The sequence below is a fragment of the Lissotriton helveticus genome, chromosome 5_1 (assembly GCF_964261635.1).
Source record: "Lissotriton helveticus chromosome 5_1, aLisHel1.1, whole genome shotgun sequence".
Taxonomy (NCBI): Eukaryota; Metazoa; Chordata; class Amphibia; order Caudata; family Salamandridae; genus Lissotriton; species Lissotriton helveticus.
In genome coordinates, this window is record NC_136065.1 from 1717161095 (window position 1) to 1717182500 (window position 21406).

Genomic DNA, 21406 nt, shown 5'->3' on the forward strand with positions numbered 1-21406 from the left:
AACAGAGTAAGAACGCCTTTGTGACTTGTTTGGAGTGCTGAGCAAAATATTTTGCAATATTATTAAGCAACTTTGCAAGGGTGTGTCTAAACGACATCATTCCATACAGCAAGATTGGGATTAGTTGGCAATCAATAACCAAGCACGTTATGGCGTGTAGCTGCTTTAGCAGTCTCTTAAAAGACATATTCAGTGGCAAAATTGAGTTTTTGATTACTTGTTTCTGGAGCATGGTGCAGCCTCTTTCATCAAACCATATACCAAAGTAATTATGGGATGCACCTCTTTTAGATTTTTTCTTTTCTCCACTTCCCTGGTTTATGGAGCTTCTGATCAAAGGAGATCATTTTAGTTTTATTGGAACTGACCTTCATAGAATTGCTGGCACAGTAGCCAGCTAAATCATCCAATAAGCATTGTAACCCTACTGCAGTCAGATCTAATTAAATAGTATACATCCCTGTGTTAAGCATTTGCCTTGATTCTTTCGAATGTATACCATTTGGATGCTAGTTTTATCTTAACATATGTATCAGAGTATAAGCGTATTGTTGCTCTTCACAGCAGAGATGGGATGTCCCAATTCATAAGTTTAGCCCAAAGCTTACTTTGGTTTACATTGTTATATGCGGACCCAAAGTCAATAAATGGGGTGTGCTTTTGTTTCAGTGATTGATCTACTAAGATTGATAGAGCAAGCAAATGAGCATTTATATTGCATCCTTTCTGAAGTCCGGTCCCAAGGGTGGGATCATATGTTTCTTGGCCACCCAGCATTCCAGGTCTCTTAGCAGGAGTTGTGCATACTATTTTCCATCAATGTCTTAAAGTGCTATTTGCCAGTAACTGCCTGGATGTTGATAGTATCACTCTTTATGGATGGGAACCAAGAGTGATCCCTACGGAACAGAACATTTGGCTAGGTAGTGGCTATACAAGGAATCTAAATGTCTGGATCATTTTAGCTCCTGTAATGACAGCAGGAATGGCATTGGACTGAAGTGTGGTGGTGAGCCTCAGCACGGCCTACCAGTGCAAGTGTTTCGCCCTTCTCTGCACAAGTCCTTAGACCAATAGGAAGAAGTTGGCACAGAAACTGGAATAGAAAATACAAAATGTATTAAACCTCATGAGGTGGAACTACATTCACACAACACCCTTCGGCAATGTATGATGTAACACACTGAATGGAAGGAGCTTGGTCCTTTTATACCCACACAGGGGCTCAAAAGAAGGTGGTACAAGTACAAGAGAGGGTTTCAGGTACATATAAGGTCATACAGAAAATGCACAGTCAACAAGTGGGAGAATCTAACAGTTGCTAATTCTGGTGAACAGATCCTGACATTTACAGACTAGGGACAGCTGCAAGGACAGCCGCAATCTCAACTGAGCATGTGCGAAGCAGAAGAGGCTAAATATAACCTGTCTCTAGGCAGATTTCAAGAGCAGAGACCAGCAAGGTAGGATAGAGCACATGGGACGCATGTGGTAGCACATGGCAAACAAGATGGCTGCCAGAAATACAAAATGGATTCCACAAAACGGACAAGATAACTTCTAAATACAGGATGGCTTCTGCTAATGCTAACCCAATCCCTGCAAATTTACAACAGACGACCCTTTTAGCATTAGCTGAAGACATTCACTCATCTGGGGTAATCTAGATATGCATCCTGTACATCGATGCTCAACAGTTCAGTGACCTCTTTATTTAGCATTTGTTGGGCTTTCATTTCTGCAATATTTCTCTTGGCAGGTGTACAAGCAGTGATGCAAATGGAGCACAGCATGGGACCACATTGTATACAAATACAGCATGTAAATAGTATCACCAGTAGTATACTGTAACGGCGGGACTAGGAAAAGGCAGGAGTCGTGTCTTTGTTATGCCAGTATTTATTTGCTCATACAAGGAATCTGTACATGTCTTTCGGGACGCTCCTCTGCGGGGAGATCTGCTCCGCTCTCTTCGGGTCTTCCGGAGTACTCCCTCCTCCTTTCTGCGGACGGGGCTCCTCCTTCTGCGGGGCTCCGGAGGCTCCGTGCTGTCCACCCTCGCCGGCACCGAAAAGGGGAAACAGAAGAGAGGCGGGTATCAGATTGACATGAGTGGCTTTCAATATTTCACAAGGTAGGGGCCGTGGGGAAACACCCAGTGCTATTACACCAGTCGGGGACTCACCCTTAAGGCAACATGGAGGGGATGTGATTGTGTAGGTAACCCGGGTTCGTACAAGTGGACTTATCACTAACTAAGTTATGCGTCGTGCTCTCTTTTTAAACCAACCCAGGAAGCGGTTACGCACCTCTGATAGCCGTACCCCTCCTGGCGTACGGCTGGGCGGATCGTGGTGTTGACCTCCGGGCGTGTCCTTTTCGTCCTCTGCTCTCCCGTCTTGTCCTCCCGTCTGCTCTTGGATGTCCGTGGTGTACCCAGCGTTCGGATATACTCTCCGGTCCGGGGTCGGGGTTTCCTCCTCCTCCGCTAGGCAGACTTCGCTAATCCACCGTACGCTGTTGCTCCACTCCTTCCTCCCGTCTCCTCGTCCTCTGCTGCTCCACTCCTCCTCTCTGTTCTCCCGTCCTCCACTCGTCCTCGCTGCTTCCCGCCACTCCGCTCTGCTCCTCACTGACCACTCCTCCGGTGTAGTAACACACCTGGTGCTTGTCGGATTCGCCTTTTATCCGAAGACCCGGCTCCTCCTCCTCCATCAAACCTTCGGTCCAGTTAAAGGGCCCGTCTTCTTCTTCGTCACAACTGTATCTTCTTTGTCCAGTCCACGTTGAGGAATGCGGGGGCTGTGGAGAGAAGAGGGGGGGGTCACACAAGGTCAGTTCGCGCCCTAGTGCGGGGCGCGCATGGGGGTCCCGGTTACACATACATAGAACAGTCAGTGGCTTCGAGCCCCAAGTAATAAAGAGTGCCCACATCCAGTTCGAAAAAGTCCATGTACCAGTCTCTGGGTGAATCTCTGCAGCAATCTTATGCAGTTTAGAGATTGCATCATATACTGAAGGCGAGTGATCTGGTATAAAGCCACAACAACTGCTATCGATGATGCGACATGCTCCACCTTGATCAGCCAAAATCACATCAAGCACCATACGATTCTGGAGTGCTACAATCCTAGCAACTTGCAGCTCTTCTGTAATGTTCCCAAGTGCCATTGCTGTCTGATTGGTAACAGCTTCCACAACACGAGTCAATCTCCTTATTTTTCTACTGTTCAATGCATCACCCACGAAAAAGAATAAGCCTTAGTTGAAGTCGACATATTGTTGTAAAGCGGTGTCAGTTTGGTCACCTTCATCCATACTTATTGTCCTCTTATTTCTGTTCTTGGAAATGTCATTGTACAGTCTATAGTCCTTATGATACGATGTAGGTGCCCGAAACACAAGGGGCAACAGAAAGGACACCTAGCAGACCCCAGACCACCCCACAGGTAGTTGGTAGTATCCCTTATTACCGCAAACAAAGTATGTATTATGCGATGAAATAAAACTGCTATTATTGGTACCTTCAATTGTCAGAATTACAGTACATTCACTTCTCCCCACTGGAATTCTCCCAACACTACTAATACATAAGTCTGCTTTAGCTCTTGGCACTGAAATTACAAAAGGTCCATTGTTCTTCTTAGTCCTTGTATTTGTGAACACATGTGGCATAGAAATAGTCAGGTTGGTACTCCTCGCATTCCCATTTTGCTCCTCTAGCTTGAAGGTACCCATTCTCATCAGGATAACATTCTTTATTAAGGTGATAATTATTCTGTCCTACTGGAATTTCTGTAATGTTGGCCCTTTCAGAGGCAAACAATAGCGCAAACCATGCTTGACAAGAACCATTATGAGAGAATGGAAGAGGAATGAAAGGTGTACCTCCTTTCTTTTGGTGCGCAGGTATCATCCCACATTCCCAACAGTTGGTAGTATTCGTGGCATGTGTATGATGCAACATCTGGATGAATGTATAATTCAGGTATGATTGTAGATGCTTCTGCTCATGGTAGGGAAGCGTAAAGTAGTGGTGCTCAACTGGTACTGCAGTAGTGGCGATTAAAAGCTCTAGAACAGGAGTAAGCATGGGCGTAAAATCCGCTCCGCTCGCGGATTTTTCGGATTTTCGGCAAATCCGCAATCCGCGAACGCTCGCGAATTTGTCGAAAATCCGTGAATCCGCTCGCGGCGGATTTTTTGCTTGGTTGCGGCGCGCGGCGTGGTGCACGGCGTTCACTTTCCGTCATATTAGCGTTTGCCGAGTTGTTTTTCTTTGCGAGTGACGCGCCATTTTAGATCTTGCTGCGTGTTCCCGCGGGAGTTTGTCGCCCGCGAATACGTACTCGCGGCTTGCCACCTTGCACAGCACACCTCGCGAGAGTTCGCAATTGCGAACACGTAGTTGCGGCGGAAAGGAACAATCTCGCACTTGCGAAATAGAGATTTTGCAATTTCGCACAAGAAAATCACCAGCAAACAGGATAAACCTTCAGAAAATTATGATTTTTATCAGAATCACTCCTCAGGTTGACATTTGCATGGCCTTTTTTTTTTGCAAGGAGTCCATTTTGGGGGGGGGGAGGAAGGAAGTGCCCCACAGTCTCCAACTTCCTGTTCCTGTCCAGCAGGCTCCTCCCAGTGCTTTGTCCATCTCCTGGTCACTTTCATTTGGATCTGGAGCTGGAAGGATTACTTTTTGTGGGTGCTGCTGGATATTTGGATTTGAGGCCTTTTTGACTGTCTTTGGATCACTTTTGGATTAGAAATCAACTTTCACAAGTAAGTTTGTTTGGGGCATTACAGTTGCTGCAAGTAAAATTTTGGAACTTTTTCAGAACATTAAATAAATTATATTGTGGGTAGCCACAGTATCCAGTAGGACCAGGGTTGGTTAGGGGTGCATGATACAACTGTTTTGTTGAATTTAAACACCATTTAGGCCATGGATGGGCTGGGATTGTGCTGATTTTTGTCTTTTTTTTGGGACTGCTGGTGGGGCCCTTTGCCCAGGGGTGGTGAGTGTTGCATGGGCCTAGTCTTTCTGTGGGGTGTCTTCTTAAATGTAAACATAATTGAGGCCATGGATGGGCTGGGATTGTGCTTATTTTATTGTTTTTTGTCTTTTTTGGGGGGCTGCTGGTGTGGCCTTTTGCCCAGGGGTGGTGGTGCATGGACTGAGTGTGCCTGTGGTGTGGTCTCACTCTCTTTAATGTAAACATCATGGATGGCGTTGGATTGTGGTGATTTCTGGCTGTTTTTCTGTTTTTTGGGGGTGTACTGTTGATGTGGACTGGTCATGTGGGTGGTGGTGGTGGCCATCTTGAGTGCTGGCTGGTACAGGCAACATGTGCCTGGGGTGTAAGGGGCCATTTTGAGGAGAGGCAGTGTCTGAGGCCTGCACTTATTTTGCCTACTTTTCATCCATTATGCCCAGGGGTAGTGACTGTTGCATGGGCCTAGTGTTTCTGAGGGGTGTCTTCTTGAATTTAAACACCATTGAGGCCATGGATGGGCTGGGATTGTGCTGATTTTATTGTTTTTTGTCGTTTTTTTGGGCCTGCTGGTGGGGCCCTTTGCCCAGGGGTGGTGAGTGTTGCATGGGCCTAGTCTTTCTGTGGGGTGTCTTCTTGAATTTAAACATAATTGAGGCCATGGATGGGCTGGGATTGGGCTTATTTTATTGTTTTTTGTCGTTTTTGGGGGGCTGCTGGTGTGGCCTTTTGCCCAGGGGTGGTGGGTGGTGCATGGACTGAGTGTGCCTGTGGTGTGGTCTCACTCTCTTTAATGTAAACATCATGGATGGCGTTGGATTGTGGTGATTTCTGGCTGTTTTTCTGTTTTTTGGGGGTGTACTGTTGATGTGGACTGGCCATGTGGGTGGTGGTGGTGGTGGCCATCTTGAGTGCTGGCTGGTACAGGCAACATGTGCCTGGGGTGTAAGGGGCCATTTTGAGGAGAGGCAGTGTCTGAGGCCTGCACTTATTTTGCCTACTTTTCATCCATTATGCCCAGGGGTAGTGAGTGTTGCATGGGCCTAGTGTTTCTGAGGGGTGTCTTCTTGAATTTAAACACCATTGAGGCCATGGATGGGCTGGGATTGTGCTGATTTTATTGTTTTTTGTCGTTTTTTTGGGCCTGCTGGTGGGGCCCTTTGCCCAGGGGTGGTGACTGTTGCATGGGCCTAGTCTTTCTGTGGGGTGTCTTCTTGAATTTAAACATAATTGAGGCCATGGATGGGCTGGGATTGGGCTTATTTTATTGTTTTTTGTCGTTTTTGGGGGGCTGCTGGTGTGGCCTTTTGCCCAGGGGTGGTGGGTGGTGCATGGACTGAGTGTGCCTGTGGTGTGGTCTCACTCTCTTTAATGTAAACATCATGGATGGCGTTGGATTGTGGTGATTTCTGGCTGTTTTTCTGTTTTTTGGGGGTGTACTGTTGATGTGGACTGGCCATGTGGGTGGTGGTGGTGGCCATCTTGAGTGCTGGCTGGTACAGGCAACATGTGCCTGGGGTGTAAGGGGCCATTTTGAGGAGAGGCAGTGTCTGAGGCCTGCACTTATTTTGCCTACTTTTCATCCATTATGCCCAGGGGTAGTGAGTGTTGCATGGGCCTAGTGTTTCTGAGGGGTGTCTTCTTGAATTTAAACACCATTGAGGCCATGGATGGGCTGGGATTGTGCTGATTTTATTGTTTTTTGTCGTTTTTTTGGGCCTGCTGGTGGGGCCCTTTGCCCAGGGGTGGTGAGTGTTGCATGGGCCTAGTCTTTCTGTGGGGTGTCTTCTTGAATTTAAACATAATTGAGGCCATGGATGGGCTGGGATTGGGCTTATTTTATTGTTTTTTGTCGTTTTTGGGGGGCTGCTGGTGTGGCCTTTTGCCCAGGGGTGGTGGGTGGTGCATGGACTGAGTGTGCCTGTGGTGTGGTCTCACTCTCTTTAATGTAAACATCATGGATGGCGTTGGATTGTGGTGATTTCTGGCTGTTTTTCTGTTTTTTGGGGGTGTACTGTTGATGTGGACTGGCCATGTGGGTGGTGGTGGTGGCCATCTTGAGTGCTGGCTGGTACAGGCAACATGTGCCTGGGGTGTAAGGGGCCATTTTGAGGAGAGGCAGTGTCTGAGGCCTGCACTTATTTTGCCTACTTTTCATCCATTATGCCCAGGGGTAGTGAGTGTTGCATGGGCCTAGTGTTTCTGAGGGGTGTCTTCTTGAATTTAAACACCATTGAGGCCATGGATGGGCTGGGATTGTGCTGATTTTATTGTTTTTTGTCGTTTTTTTGGGCCTGCTGGTGGGGCCCTTTGCCCAGGGGTGGTGAGTGTTGCATGGGCCTAGTCTTTCTGTTGGGTGTCTTCTTGAATTTAAACATAATTGAGGCCATGGATGGGCTGGGATTGGGCTTATTTTATTGTTTTTTGTCGTTTTTGGGGGGCTGCTGGTGGGGCCCTTTGCCCAGGGGTGGTGGGTGGTGCATGGACTGAGTGTGCCTGTGGTGTGGTCTCACTCTCTTTAATGTAAACATCATGGATGGCGTTGGATTGTGGTGATTTCTGGCTGTTTTTCTGTTTTTTGGGGGTGTACTGTTGATGTGGACTGACCATGTGGGTGGTGGTGGTGGTGGCCATCTTGAGTGCTGGCTGGTACAGGCAACATGTGCCTGGGGTGTAAGGGGCCATTTTGAGGAGAGGCAGTGTCTGAGGCCTGCACTTATTTTGCCTACTTTTCATCCATTATGCCCAGGGGTAGTGAGTGTTGCATACTTGCATGTCCGTAGTCTTTCTGTGGGGTGTCTTCAATGTAAACATCAAGGATGGCATGGGATTGTGCTCATTTTTCTGTGTTTTGTCGAATTTTTGGGGTGTATAACTGAACTGATGTTCCTCTGTCTTCCATTGCTTTTAGGTGCACAAGAAGACTCAAGAGAACCACCAGTGCCAGGAAGAAGTCCTGCAGCGGTGTGTGCAGCATAACGTCACGCGACGTCACGTCTGGACACAGAACCCTCTGCAACTCGTGCAACTGCTGCCTGCTGACCTGCTCTGAAGAGGATGGCCCCAAAAAAAGTAACCCGTAGCTCCTCTAGCAAGAAAGGTGCCAGTAAGGAGCAGAAGAAGCAAGTTACCAAGGAGACTGGTGTGCCGCCCGCCCCTTTTTTTGGGAGTAAAAAAAAAAGTATGCCTGCAGCAGCAGCAGCGGGATCTGCTGGGGACCAAGCTGGCAGCAGCACCCCCGCTCCATTGGGCTCAGTGCCACCACCACCACCACGCCAACTTAAGTCCAAGCCCTTGAGTGCTGCAGAGGCAGCCAGTATAGTTGTTCAATCACCATCGACCAGTGATGTTGGCTCATCGCAAGAAAGCAGCAGCAATGTCCCTCAATCAACACAGGTTGTTGTAGCTCATCTGACGAGTGTTGAACAACCACAGCCGCAACAACAATCACATGTGCAAGTACAAGCCCAAGTACATGTGGAAGGAGAGGCAGCGCAAGGAGATGCGCAAGCAGAGGTGCATGGAGGGTCACAAGTGCCCACAATAGTTGTTCCTCCCGAAGTAGGGGCACATCAGGAAATCGACAATCAAGGCGAGGTATCATTTGAGGAAGCCACTCCTCCTGCTGATCCTTCATTGTCTTCCACAACCCTAGCAAGGAAGAGATCAAGGGTGGTGTCTACATCCTCTTCAAGCACACCTCCTTCTGATGATACGGATCAAACTTGGGAACCAGCACCACAGCCGTCTGAGAGTGAGGCACACCATGATCCAACAAAGGTACTTAAGCGTAAAAGGAAGCTCGTCTAAAGTCTCAGACTTATGGAGTGTGATGAGGCTCAACAAGAAGTGGCGGATACTGCTGCTGATGAAGACTCTGCCAACGACGACCCAGTCATCATAAAGGTCACTGCAGCCCCAGCGGGCATGCAGCAAACAGACATTTTGACCCTAGCCCGAAGAGCTGCTGCGCGTGATGATGATGATGATGATGTCGTCGATGAGGAGGCAGTGGAAACACCACAATCATTGGAGTTAAGTAGTACACCAACTCGTCCCGCTTCCATATTTCTTTCTGGCAAGAAGAGACCTGCGTCAACCTCGACCTTAATTAGTGGCGGTGAAAGTGGAAAACGTACAAAAGTTGGGCAATCCAGATCCTCCACTTCATCTGGCATTAGCTTCATGACCACCACCACCAGTATCGCCGCCTCCTCCAGGTCCCACAGACACTTCAAGTCCCCAGTTTGGGACTTCTTTACTGTTTGTCCCAAAAATCCAAAGTTTGCCATTTGTACCCTTTGTAAGCTTGCAGTTAGTCGTGGTAAGTCAGGTACCAACTATGGTACCGGCGGCCAGAGTGGTCATCTTGAGAGAAAGCACGCTGTCCAATGGTTTGCGCACCTAGCTGCGATCAAGAAAGGCCAAAATCAAGGAAACGTTGATGTTTCATCTGATGTTGACGAGCAGGAAGAAGACGTGTCAAACACTTCCCTTACACCCAGTACCCCTGTCAGCAGCACACCCAATGTGAGGCACACTAAGAGTGTTGGAGCGAGTGAGACACCAACGCACAAAAGTTCACCAGCGAGCAAAATTGGGTCAACGAAGTCATTATCAGCCCGTAAATGCTTGGTCCAGGCCAACATTAGAACAATGCTTACTTCAGACGTGCCATATGAACGCAACCACCCACTGACGCGTCTGTATAACACTAAGCTGGCTAAAATGCTAGCTGTGGACCTTCTACCTTTTTCTTTTGTAGAAGCGGTAGGTTTTCTTGAATTAGTTGCAACGCTCTGCCCTAAATGGAAGGTTCCGAGCCGGTTCTATTTTGCCAGAGTTGCGGTTCCAGCACTACATGAAGATGTGCTGCAGGCGATTGGGGCAGCTTTGCAGAAGAGTGCTGTTCACACAATACATCTGACAACAGACATGTGGACCAGTGGCCCAGGCGATGATTACATGTGCATCACTGCACACTGGGTCTCTTTTTCAGGTGTTATAGCAAAGCTAAACGCAGGTGTTGACCCGGACCAAGTTTTCAAAGCTGCTCGGAAACATGCAACACTAGCCATGTTTGGCTTGGAGAAAAGTCACACAGCAGAAAACCTTTTGGAAGAGTTTGACAAAAAGGTCTTGACAATGCTATCCCCCCTAAAACGCAAGATTGGTTATGTTTCCACGGATAATGGCGCCAATGTAGTTAAGGCCATGTTCCTTGGTGACCATGTTAGAGTGCCGTGTTTGGCGCACTGTATCAACCTGGTAGTTCAAAAATTCTTGAGTGATAAAGAGAGTCCAGCGTTCGAGGTAATGGCCACCTGCCGCAAAATGTGCAACCATTTCAGCCATTCTTTTAAGGCCCGAAAGCATCTGCGGAGACTGCTACTTCAACGTGGAATGCCAGTGAAAGCACTCATCCAGGAGGTGGCAACACGTTGGAACTCAACCTTCTACATGCTTGAGCGTCTGCATGAGCAGTATACGGTACTCGATCACTATTTCTTGACAGAGGCTACATCTCAGAAGGAGGACCTGCGGATGAGTAAGGCGCAATGGGCCATAGTTAAAAGCCTGACAGACATGCTTCGTCCTTTTGAGTTCTTCACGCGTGCAGTCAGCCAGGAGGACTGTAATTTGGGAAAAGCTATCCCATTGTTGTGCATACTGGAGCACCAACTGATGGCGGTTTCTTCTGAGTTTCAAAAAGATGAAAAAAAAAAAACCCATTTCATTTTGTCTGAGAAATTATTACATCGCCTACGTGGTGATGAACGTCTTAAAAACATCAACTCAGATCAGCATTACATTTGTGCTACTATTCTGGATCCACGCTACAAAAAGGCGCTGGCAGACAACGCATTCTTTCCTTTCGCTGATGCAGATGTTCAAAAGTACAAACATTGGTTAGCCTGGTCAGCCAAGAGGTTTGAAAAAGAACGGCAGGTTATTGAAGGAGAAGCCAGTACATCAGCATCAGCATCAGCAGGCCATCCGCAGTCACAAGAATCCACTTCTGCACCTGTGGCTGGGGCACAAGTGACCTCTCAGCCGTTAAAGACACCGGCAACTGGATCATCTGCACCACACACAATGACAACACTAACAGTGGCTGGGGAGGAGGATTGGCTAAGTTTGATGGGGTATGGTTCTCGAAAAAATGTCACAGCCAGCACAGCAAAAAGTAAGCAAAGTGGAGGAACAGTTGATGACCTTGAGTCGATGGTGCAGGACTATCTGAATGACTCAACAGTGGTCTTTCTTAATGAGGAGCCATTGCAGTATTGGCATGGCAAAAAACAATTGTGGCCACAGCTCTACAACCTGGCTATAAACTATTTGTCTTGCCCACTCGCAAGTGTGTCTTCTGAACGTGTTTTCAGTGCTGCTGGTGGCATTGTAACTCCCAAACGGAGCCGCCTCTCGCCCAAAAATGTGGAGCGGCTGACAATGATCAAGATGAATCAGCACCTCATACCACCAGATTACAAAGTACGAGAAAGCACGCCGCATGAAGACGAGGAGGACAGCAACGTAGATGAGGGGATTTTTTCTCTGTTCGGTGCCACTGACCTCATCCAGCCTGAATTCGCAGAGTATGATGACGAAATCTTGTTCTTATTCCCTGACACCGAGCCCTGAAAATGAGACAATCAATCAAGAACTTTCTTTTTCGTCCTTATTCACTTTTATTCCTGTGTGCTTTGTGTCTCTCTTTCTTTGTTTTGCACAGTTAATTTAATTCAAACTTTAATCACCTAATCCCAAAAACAAGACCATCATCAGAACTGTCTTCACTTGTTTGCTTATTGATTTGAAGGTGCCGCAGTCTACATTCCTCAGGTTCACAAGTTCTGAAGAACATGCTCCTCTATCCTCCTCCTCCAGACTGCGATTTCCCTCCAAGCAGAGTGCTGGATTACGCACAATGAAGAAAGACTCAGCACTTGTGGGGGTGTTGTACTTCTTTGCGGGTGAGTTGACGGTTTTGGGCCCATTGCTGTGAAGCTCTAATAATGGACAAAAGTGTTTTGGACCAAATATGAGGTGGAAATTTCTTGCCGTTTTTGCTGACTTGCTTGCCTTTGAGGTGCTCTTTGGCGGGGTTCCGGGGGTTTGTGTGTAATTTTTGGTGTCTGTCGAAGCACTGCTGCGACAGTCTAATCTTGATTGCATTTGCTTTTCAGGAAATCCGTGGTGGAAAACAGGAGTTATGATGATTGATGATGATGACGACCTAGCTGCACAGCGCCGCGTTTGGACCGAAGGCCGAGAGACATTGTAAGTATGAGATTTAGCTTTTCCGCTGTTTGGGGGTGTTGTGTCGGGGGTTTTTTTGCGGGTGGGTTGGCGGGTCTTGCCTGGGGCATTCCTGGGAAGGTCTAATACCGGATACAAGTGTTTTGGACAAAATCCATAAGGAACAGCCTTTTTTTTGCCATTTCTTCAGACATCTTGCTCAATGTAGCGTTTTGGGGGGCTTCCTGCTGTTCGTGGGTGGGTTGCGGCCGGGGTCTCTGTCGAAGCACTGCTGCGACAGTCTAATCTTGATTGCATTTGCTTTTCAGGAAATCCGTGGTGGAAAACAGGAGTTATGATGATTGATGATGACCTAGCTGCACAGTGCGTTACTTTGGACCGAAGGCCGAGAGATATTGTAAGTATGAGATTTAGCTTTTTCGCTGTTTGGGGGTGTTGCCGCGTGTTTTTTTGCGGGTGGGTTGGCGGGTCTTGGCTGGGGCATTCCTGGGAAGGTCTAATGCCGGATAGAAGTGTTTTGGACAAAATCCTTAAGGAAAAGCCTTTTTTTTGCCATTTCTTCAGACATCTTGCTCAATGTAGCGTTTTGGGGGGCTTCCTGCTGTTCGTGGGTGGGTTGCGGCCGGGGTCTCTGTCGAAGCACTGCTGCGACAGTCTAATCTTGATTGCATTTGCTTTTCAGGAAATCCGTGGTGGAAAACAGGAGTTATGATGATTGATGATGACCTAGCTGCACAGCGCGTTACTTTGGACCGAAGGCCGAGAGATATTGTAAGTATGAGATTTAGCTTTTTCGCTGTTTGGGGGTGTTGCCGCGTGTTTTTTTGCGGGTGGGTTGGCGGGTCTTGGCTGGGGCATTCCTGGGAAGGTCTAATACCGGCTAGAAGTTTGTTGGACAAAATCCATAAGGAAACACCAGTTTTGGCACTTTTTGTAAGTTAGGGTTCGTTAGGGTTAGCCCTAGCAGCAGGATTGCATGTGTTTAGGGGGGTTCTATTGCAACGCGGTTCTGTTGTTGTAGAGCACTGTTGGAGCGATGCTGGCTATGGATACTTTTGCTTGCAGGCAAGTGGTTTGAATACAATCCATGGTCTGTATTTGGGTCTACTGTTACTTTCAAAGTACGTTTTGTAACCATTTTTCTGCTAGGCATCGTTTTTGGAGATATGATTGGGTTCTTCTACATTTTTGCGACTGGCTTTAGTAAGGGTCTTGGTGGGAGCATTGCTGGGAAGGTCAAATTTTGTTCTAAAACACAGTAGTACACCCACCTTGAGGGGAAAGATCCGCTATAATATTTTGGCCATACTTATTGATCCTTAAAAAGGTGACTCAGACAGAGCACGCAATTTCAAAAATATTGTACTGTCTATTAGGGAAATCAAAGTGTCACTTTTTGAACCACACAGCGTACATACCTTTTATTTATTTATCAGTGGTATTGTAATAGCACTTCCTGTTTTCCGTTCAATAATTACAGGCCGGGTTTCAGTCAACATCCGCCAGGCAGGCAGTGGACAGGGTGTCTCTTCTGTCAGTGGTCACCACCACATTGATGGACGAAGCGTCAGCTGGAATGGAGGAGTGCCGCCAATAAGAGGAATTGTTTGCTGCATGCAACTTACTTACCAATTTCAACAGGACAACTCCAACAACATACGCAATACAGATACAGTATCCATTGTTGTCTTTTATTCTATGAGTGTGACTGCATGTGCTTACCTTTAGTTTGTAACCAAAGATTGTCTGTAAACTCTGTATCTTCAATTATTGTTTGTCCATGCTCTGCTTTTTTTTTCTTCTCTCAACAAAACCTACCCAAAAAGAAACCCCCATTCCCATCCATTTTACAAACCCTAACCCTCTTCCCCCGGGCTGTGTTGTTTTGCTTGATGTCTGACTAAAATGACATCAATAATTCCACACACTTGCTGGGGAGGATAAGGTGATAGCAGCAACAGGCTGGTGAAGGAATACGAGGATATCTTCTAGACTTACTCAGCTTCAGTACTATATCTTCTAGTAGTAGTAGCCAATGTCAAATAAATTCAACGCAAGTACTAGTTATACTTGCAATACTTTACCATTTGTTAGGCTACATTATGGCACTGTTCTAGTGTACTGTCACCTGCTATTTTCTCGATCGTACCGTAACCGTTGTAATGCTACAGTAAGGAGTACAAACAAGGTTTCGTTTTCTTTTTTTCCATAGGCATGCAACTGCCACTGTGTCACACCACTAGTACCACCGCAATGAGGAAATGTCACCCGCCCAGGAATGACAACGTTAATCCCCATTTCACCTGGAGCCAGCCCTGGGCCTAGCCCTAATTTCTAACACAAATTACAGGTAAGATAAGCGTTTGGTGGGAGGTAGTATAATGGAGTATTATTTCGGAGTAGACAAGAGATTGACGGTTGTACTACTAAAGTCCTACGACTGTTCAGGAAAACAAAGTTACTGTTACACCCCCGCCCCCCACCCACCAGACTGAAAAGCAGTAAAAAACAGGTATGGTCAGATAAAGTTGAAAAATATATTTATTTATCCCTAACAAAATAATCTCCCTCACCCACCCTAACCCCAACGATTGTCTCTGAAACGTCCCAAAACGATCCCAACTCCCAAATCCCACCCCCCAAAAGTCTATAAAAAAAGGGCAAGGGACACTCCACTACTGGAGGGTGCTGGTGCTGGTGCATGATGTGGCATGGGCATCATACTCCTTGCGGAGGGTGGCAAGCTCGGAGCGGAGGCCCTTAACCAAGGTCTTATACCTCAGGACCTCCTGCTCCAGGTTGGACATGCGGACTCGTAGGCGGCGTTGGCGTTCCTTGCAGCTCCTGTGGGGGGCAGCTGGTATTTCGGTTGCTTGGCGGTGGCGGTCGGCTTTCTTAGCCCGGCTCGGTCCCGCTGGCTTAGTCACGGAGGAGGATGCAGTGGTCACAGTCGAAGATGTTGCCCCGCTCGACTGCGTGTCCTCCTCCTCCTCCAGGGCCACCAGCCGCCGATACTCGGCGACTGTGGCCTCCAGCCTCCGTTGCCGGGCCAATCTAGCCTGCTCCCTCCTTGTTGTTGATTTGGAAGGAGCAACTATATGAAGAAAGAAAGACATAGTCTGTAACCAATGCTCCTTATTAATAACACAAAGTGATTGAGCCGAAAGTTGGGTCACAGAGTACAAGTAGCAAATTGAAAGCACAGTACATAACTATTGAGGACAGTATCTATGTAACCTCCCACTTCTGCATCCTTGCTCTAACAGTAGTGGTAGTTTAATGAACTAATTCTACGACCACTATGGACTTCCATTACAGTCGACTATGACAGTACACCAGTCTTATTCTTCTTCTTCTCTCTTGTTTAGGGAAATGGGTACGTTATCTTATGCAAGCCGGCAGAATGACATGGACACAGCACAGTGAAGTTGCACCCGAGAAAAAAAGTTGCACACCATGATGATGGAGACAGACTTGCGTTACTGTACCGGTCCAGTACATGCAGGTGGTGAAGCTATTACTTTTCTATTACGGGTGGCACTGAGAATACTCTGTTACAAGGGCTACTGCTTAATTAATTTACCTTTCACCCTACAGTGCAAATGAGTACTAGAAAAGGAAACTGAAGAAGCTAACTAATTTGATTATCTATCACTTCACATGGGACGTATTTAATGACAGATGAGATGACTTTAGGTGCTTTGCTTAATATTGAGTGAACAGTGATACACCCACACATGAATGACGTACTACAAGTAAACTAAAGTTATTAAGAGAGGTACGGAGTGTCCACCGTAATAACCAGATATATGCTGTGAATGCAAACGCAATACAAAGTACTGCTACTATTCATGGTAGTATTGGACACATTTACAATTTCTTTTCCTTGCCTTCCCTGCACTGGGACGGACGTGCGGGTGCGGTGGTACATGCTCTTCAAGGTAACACTTACTTCACCTGGCGACCATCTACTCTCTCTAGATACACATGTGCTATGTAAGAGTCAGAGAATACCATGCTCCAGGCATCCATTCAGTCAAAGTATACGCACACATACAGTTTCTGTTTCACCCACCCAGGCTGCTGTCCTTCCACCCATCCTTGCTTCATCATTGACCCAGCCATGCACCATACCATATTCTTTCCTTCCCAGCCACCTCTGGGTCCAAGCAAACACATATCGTTCTTCTTTGCCAGCCATCATACAAGTTCGCGTCCCACTTACTTACACCCTTCTTTCGCTTTTCGTTCATCCCATCCATCACGTTCGTCTAAGAACTTATTGGGATTCTTCTCACCAAAAACTTCACAGCTAAGTCGAAGTACATTTCGAGGAGGCTACTACCTGGTTGATTTGTAATTGTAATACACCCGTGCAGAAAGCACACTATGCAGTCTTCAATCTCAATAAGTAAGGAATATATAGCTTACCTGTTTCCGCCACCACCGTTTGATCCCCCACAGGAATGGCCACCAGCTCTTCTAACGCCGCCTCCTCCCCAGAGGCCTCCGAGTCCAAGTCCAACACAGCCACCTCCGCGCTGGCCCCGTCACCAGATGTTACACCTACAAAGTACATTCAAGAATGTTAGAATACACCACTCACTACTATATAATATTTGGTCTAGGAGAAATGTTAAAAAAACAGAATACAATGTAATAATTTGTGACTGTCTACTCCATAGTAAAAATGTCCCATTTTCCAGGGAAGGCTGTTGTCTTGCTGCACTTTTATGCACAACTGATGAATGCTTGCTTTTGATTTTTAACACGCACCACTTTTTCTCCTAACAGACAGAAGCTTGACTCCTGAGTCCTAAGAACACGACCAGGATCAAGTTCAAACTAGGTGAGAGTTCGGCTCGACCACAAGAAATGTGTCCAATTAATCGTCAGCACTAACCACTTTTCCGTTTACAGTTAAATAGTTTTATGACAAAGTAGATTTTAATAAATGTGTTTACTTTTAATAAAGCTTTTGCACTTAAATAGACTCTGTGGTTTTTGTTCCTCTAGACTAGAGTGGATGAGCTAAAGGTTTTGGAATTTTTGCAAGCATGAGTGCCTCTGACACTTCTTGACTGTGCTGTGACTCCGTACTACTCTCTTGTCCTGCGTACGATAATCTAGAGATCATTGGGGATCTATAATCGGTGACTTCGGGAGCTGAATGACTCTGCCACACTATCTAGTCAGTAAGGAGACAGTGCATAGAGGTATTGCTGAATATAATGGGAGTCCAATGGAATTGCCAAATGTCCAATCTTAGTTAGCTACACAGACAGACTAATAAGAATAGTCTAGTAATACCACAGGGAGTCATATTCGAGGCAGGATAAGAATTTATATCCAGTCTACAAGAAGATCAAAGACGATTTAGAAAAAATCGAATGAGGAACGCTAGGAAAAAATAGGTACTGTTTATTAAAATGTAAACTTACTGGGGCCAGCAAAGGAGCCCTCGCCTGCCCGATCCTGGCCTGCATCCTCAGCACCCTCCTCCTGTGTCCTCTTGCCCTTGGGGGGAGCTGATGTACAACATGAAAGAAAGAAAAACCAGAAAACATGGATGAGATTTTTCAACCAAATCAAACATTTCAAAAGAACAATAACAACATATTTTGGAAAAATAGCAAATAGATAGACAACTATTCCACGGGATCTATCTCATGTGGTATACTACGTTATTCGTATTGCCTGATTTGCGGAACGTTGACTTAGAAAGTTCCTATGTAACTCAATAAACAGACTACTAAAGAGGTTTGCCTAGGCCTGGCACTGCAGGCAGCAGTGCGCAACACGTGACAGACAAAGTCCATCCTGCTTGCAGATCAGTGAATACTCAAACTATCAATCCACCCGCCACCACCGCCACTATTTCTTCTGATAGCCATGTGACTGTCTAAAGGAAGGACTGGACTTCAGTCTGTTGGGGCTGATTTATAAGTCCCTTGCGGAAGTTGCGGCTGATTTTCCTCCATTGTTGCGTGCCTTTTCTGACGCAGCGGCAGAACAAAAGACTCGCCATGGTGTTGGTGCGGCGTATATATTAAAAAAAAAAAACACATATGGGCATATGGGCGATGCATCACGTTGTAAAGCCCTGCGCCATCAGGGGGCGTTCCGGCGCAAGGGAGGGCGTACCTGCGCAGGAACGAATCCTAAAAGTGGCTGAGGGAAATCTACAAGATGTCAATCAGTCATTTTTAGGACAATGATGCATGACTCAAACCCTGCGCGCTTGAAGCCGACGTACGGCTTGATGCAGCATTGGGGAGATAGGGTACCCCAGAGCATTGCTGGAGCTGCGCCATCGTTGGCACGCAACTCCAGCAATGCGCTGCCTTTACGGCACAGATGCGTAAGGCTTCTGTGACGTTTTGGGCCAATGGGTGGTGGTGGCATGGCACACAATTACTGCCGCATCCCTGCTACTTTGCAGGGATGCGCCGGTAATTGAAAATATGACCCTTACTGTCTAGCATTACGCAGTTCTTTTCTTTACAGTACACTCATACATAATTTCTCAGGCCAATGAAATGCTTCTGAACACAACATACAAAACAAAGAAGCATAGTAGCAAGCAAGGCTACTGAGAAGGAGAGCAGTGCACCTGAAAATGAAATGCATAGAAGATTTTGAAATATAATTTACCTCAATGTAATCGGCAGCATTATTGCTCTTGGTAAAGAACAAAGATTTGCAAATAACAGAGCAGGATAAAACAGAGTAGTAAATGTACTACTACTACTACTCACCATCCCGGGGACCTCTACGCCGAGCGCGTCCAGCAAGTCCCGCTCCCGGTCCATGACATCGGTCCAGCGGTGGGTGGCCTGGTTATATGTGCGCCGGACCCCAGAGATCTTGTACATGGCCCGGCACACCTTCTCCCACCGCTGGCGGCGCTCCCGGATGCCATAGCCGGTCGCGATCTTGCCGCCTCCCAGGATCGTCTTGGGGAGGCGGCGCTGGACATGGAAGATCAGTGCCGCCACTTCCTCCGCGCTGAAGATCTCCCTCGGGACCACTTGCTCCCCCCTTAAACGCCCGCACGGGAGCCGGGCACGGGGTGCGGGACCCTTCCCCTTCTCAGGGTGCTTCCCGGCTCCCTTTACCATGGTCTGGGCAGAAATAAACTTAAATGATAAAGAAGAAATAGAATAGTGAAGAAGAAAAGAAAAGAGTTTAAAAAAGTAGTTTAAAAGTAAATAAAAGCTGCAGAAAACACAAAAATATAGAGCTAGAAAAATAGAGGGTTAGATAATAAGTAAAATTAGATCAAAAAAACTTCAAACAAGCAAAGGATGGCAGAGATTGAGAGAGGATACAGAAAGCATGCCCAGAACTATAGCAATGAATGAGAAACAAGATGGCCGCGCCCGTTCACGACCGCGTGGGTAAGTTCGCGCGAGATTTTCCTTGCGAGTACGCGCGAAATTGTACTAGCGAGCAGCACACTTTGCGAGATTACACATAGCGGGCGGAAACGGAATTACGTCACGCCAACAAGATGGCCGCGCCCGTGTACGACCGATAGGGTAACTTGGCAAACGAATAGCTAGAAGCGCCTCGCGAACACGCGCAAGATCACGCGAACATACACGTCGCAACAAAAACAATTTTGTATTCGCACGTATTCGCGGCTTCCGAAATCGATCTCGCACGGATTCGGGCCCCAAATAACGCGCGAAATTGCAAAAAAACCGATTTTAGCTAAAATGAAAGCAATGAGCAGGTGCAAAAGTTCAAACTTAACATTAGTAACATTCAAGGTAGTGCTTCCTGATGGGCCCCTCCAGAGTTTGCAACAATTCTATGACCCTGCTATGACCCAAACAGCAGGCTCATAGAATAGCACCATAAAGGTCCTGTAAAAAAAAAATTTCACTGCAACAAAAAGCAAATTACAGATAAGGAAGGAAGCAGGTGCCAGCCAGACTGGAACTTTCAAAATTACTGACACATTAATGAAACACAAATTAATTGATGGCAGTTGAAGAAGGGCAGGTGTGCTAGCTTTTTTCAACCACCATAATCTACAGTGATAAATAAACCTAATAGGTGCCAGTGAGGATGTACTAGAGGGTGGCATGGGTGTCCCAGAGGGTGGCAGTGGTGAAACAGAGGGTGCTGTGAACCTGTGATGATAAACCAGACGTAGAAACAACATAGTCGCGGCCGTTGCAAGCCGAAAAGTAAGTTCGCAATTGCGAACTTGTCCCAAAATCGGCGCGAACACGCGCCAACACAAAAACCGGAAAAATCCGCAAATCCGCTAGAGTTCGCGGATCTTCGCGGATTGCGAATCCGTAAATACGCAAGTTCGCGGATTGCCAATCCGCAAAATCCGCCCATGCTTAAACAGGAGCCACTTTCTCAACATACCAGGCAATTGCTGCCATAACCACCATAGCACCAACAAACCCTACAGCACAAATTCTTTTCTTAGTGCAGATCTTAACAACTTTTGATCTCTCGGCAGACATGATCACTTCACCGTCCCTGAGCAGCTGTTGATTTCTTCACCGAGGGTCAAGACGGGTGTCACTTCGCAGTACTGATCCCCCCCCCCTTGCCACAGCGGCACTCTGTTTCACCAACCCGGGCGGTAGCTCAACCAGTCCTTTTCGACAATGCAGGCTCTTTCCGTGGTCTCAATTGGTATCGCGATACTCCAGAAATCATGTGTGTCCGGGAAGACTTCCTCAGATTCGTCAGGTGAGATGGCTTGGTTTTTCTCTGTATCCAGGATCTCTCGATGCTCGGTCAGCACAGCAGGTTCCACTCAGGTAGGGACACACGTTTGCAGTGTGTGCTATGGATCCAATTCTTTCTGTTCGTCACTCGAACTGCTGTCCTTGTAGCCAAAAGCACTTGCTCTGGCCCTCGCCACCTCGGCTCCAAGCCGTTCGACCTCTCAAATATTCTGACCATAACCTGGTCTCCAGGCCGGAAATCGTGGACCTCACCTGTAGATCTGTCAGGAAGAGCTTCTCAAACCTGTTGATGAATAGAGATCAAACTGTCGGTTAACTGTGCCAAATAATCATTCATCAGAACACAAGGTATATCATGTATGGGACGTGGCTTAGGAACTCCCCAAATGTTCATCGGTCTCCCAAACCCCACTTCATATGGTGAAA